The sequence below is a fragment of the Zootoca vivipara genome, chromosome 1, assembly GCF_963506605.1.
Source record: "Zootoca vivipara chromosome 1, rZooViv1.1, whole genome shotgun sequence".
NCBI classification, from domain to species: Eukaryota; Metazoa; Chordata; class Lepidosauria; order Squamata; family Lacertidae; genus Zootoca; species Zootoca vivipara.
This window is the reverse complement of record NC_083276.1, coordinates 127,154,329-127,157,138: the sequence shown is the minus strand read 5'-3', so window position 1 is coordinate 127,157,138 and position 2,810 is coordinate 127,154,329. Positions and strand designations below refer to the sequence as shown.

At 52.5% G+C, this 2,810-nt stretch overlaps 1 pseudogene; it reads left to right on the top strand.

Moving 5' to 3' along the window:
- The first annotated feature begins 1,145 nt into the window (after window positions 1-1,145).
- On the top strand, window positions 1,146-2,273 carry LOC118084760 (transmembrane protein 11, mitochondrial-like; annotated as a pseudogene).
- Window positions 2,274-2,810: the final 537 nt, after the last annotated feature.

Sequence of the window (2,810 nt, the reverse complement as noted above, 5' to 3'; positions counted from 1 at the left end):
TGGGTAGGCAAACTAAGGCCCGGGGGCCGGATCCAGCCCAATCTCTCTTCCCCCCCCCCACCAACCCACTCTATGCCACTGACAGAGGCAAGTACTTCTCAGAGACCTCTTTTCAAATCAGGAGCTACCACAGGGGATATCCCTGATCACTGGAATGGTTTCTGATCTTATCACAAGGAGCTCAGGGGCCGAGGACATGGGGTTATCGCCCCTTTGCTCTGATTTTGTCCCAACAACCTGGTGGTGCAGGTTTGGCTGGGAGGTAGAGACTGAACCAAGGTCACCAGGTAAGATTCATGACAGAGTGGAGTTTGCACTTTGATGTTCCCAGTTCATTTCTTCGCCCATTATACCAGTCAGGACCATTACAGCTAGTTATGGACATTAAAGATGTGTAATATGGGATCTGTACTGAGACCGAACATATAATTTGCTAACAAGTCCATTCCGCCCCCCCCCTTGCACCAGTGCTTTGAGCTCTAATAAAACCAAGAGATAAAGGGAGAGTCGCTGATGGAAATTGTTTCACTATCTTAGGTTTTACATCTCTGCGGCCACTTTGTGCCGGGGCTGAAAATGAAGCCGTAATGCTTTATGATATCAGAGTCATTTTTATTGCGGTAGACGGCGGGGGAATTGCTGAAGAAAGGTTAACCATATGCCACTTTTTTAATTAGGAGTCACCTCCAAGTAACTGACGACTGTGCCGGGATATCTGTCTAATTTTTCACTAGTGTGTTCTTCCAGGTTCCTTAGAAAACTCAGGCTCAGGCAATGGGGGCTATGTTGCTATCCACTCCTTCTGCAAGTGGGTACAAAAGAGGGACCTTTGTTTTGAGCTGGTCAATTCAGGAGTGAGGAGCAACTCTGTAATCGTATGTCTTCAAAGGAAGCCAGGGGATTAAGGAGGACTCTTGTTATCATGTCTCCTATGACAAGTAGGAAAGGCAAGCCTAGAGAAGGGTCTTCTCATTATTGAGGCTCCAGGATCCCCTTGCTTAGGTATGCTAAGCTCATTTCAAGAATCCTTGTTGCTTTACAAAAGAAACTAAGCATGCTCCTGTCATTAAAGCCCCACAGAGACTTCTTTTTTTGCCATTGAAATTAATGGGACTTGTTATCAGGGTGAGGCTGCCTTCTCCAAGATGGCGGCATGGGGAAGGAGGCTCACGGGTCCCGGCAGCTCCAGCAGGAGGGAGAGGGTCACCTTTTCTGCCACGGACTGTTACGTCGTTTGCAAAATCTACAACCACAAGAATGCTCTGGACCTGTTTGAGTGCACAAGCTGGAGCAGGCCTTGGAGGCTCAGTACAAATGCATTGTGGTTGAGTATTGGGGACGAGACTGCCTGCTGGTTCACTGTTGGGAACTGGCAGCACAAGATGGCTGTGCTAGCTGGCACAGCCTGCCTCTTCACCCCCCCCCAGGGGCGGAGCAAGCGGGGGCCGGAGGGGGCGGTCCGCCCTGGAGGGGGTGTCATTGGGGCCCCGCCCCTCGCCTCTGCATGGAAGCCTGAAGGGAAAAAAAGCTGCAGGCGCACCTGCCGAAATTGCCACACGGGTGCCTGCTGGAGGGGGGGTGTCACCCGGGGTCGTGCCCCTGTCCCGCGATCGGCGCCTGAGCCTGGACCATTTAGAAGTTGGGGGCGCGATCCCCCTCTACGTAGCACGCATGTGCAGCATCCCGCTGCACATGTGTACAACGTAGAAGGGGATTGCACCCCCGCAACTTCTAAACGGAGCCTAAACGGAGCGTCCAGGCTCCAGGTAGATAGCCCACTGGCGCGGCAGGCTGGCGCGCCAGTGGACTATCTACCTGGAGCCTAGACGCTCCGTTCAGGCTCTGTTTAGAAGTCGGAGGGGCGCGATCCCCCTCTACGTAGCGACGCATGCATCGTTACGTAGCGACGCTGCGCCCCCCGGGGGCATGGCAATTTGCCGCTCCGGGTGCCGTGGTGCCTTGCTACGCCCCTGCACCCCTCTGGCTATTCCCGTCGATTACTCCCATTCCATCTGTTTGCCTGCCGGCGTCCTCAGCATAGCCTGCTGCACCCTCTATGGCAGGCATGGCCCAACTTGGCCCTCCAGCTGTTTTGGGACTACAATTCCTGTCATCCCTGACCACTGGTCTTGTTAGCTAGATATGATGGGAGTTGTAGTCCCAAAACATCTGGAGGGGCGAGTTTGCTCTATGAGACCTCTTGGCAATTTGACCCCTGCTGTAAGTTCCGAGTGGAGTATGGTGTCTATAAAGTCTCTCTCCTAGAATCATAGAGTTGGAAGAGACCACAAGGGCCATCCAGTCCAACCCCCTGCCAAGCAGGAAACATCATCAAAACATTCCTGACAGATGGCTGTCAAGCCTCCGCTTAAAGACCTCCAAAGAAGGAGACTCCATCACACTCCTTGGCAGCAAATCCCACTGCCGAACAGCTCTTACTGTCAGGAAGTTCTTCCTAATGTTTAGGTGGAATCTTCTTTCTTGTAGCTTGACTCCATTGCTCCGTGCCTGCTTCTCTGGAGCAGCAGAAAACAACCTTTCTCCCTCCTCTCTATGACATCCTTTTATATATTTGAACATGGCTATCATATCACCCCTTAACCTTCTCTTCTCTAGGCTAAACATACCCAGCTCCCTAAGCCGTTCCTCATAAGGCATTGTTTCCAGGCCTTTGACCATTTTGGTTGCCCTCCTCTGGACACGTTCCAGCTTGTCAGTGTCCTTCCTGAACTGTGGTGCCCAGAACTGGACACAGTATTCCAGAACAATTGCTTCCCTGAGGTATGGGCAGTTGGGAGGGTGGCAGGGTG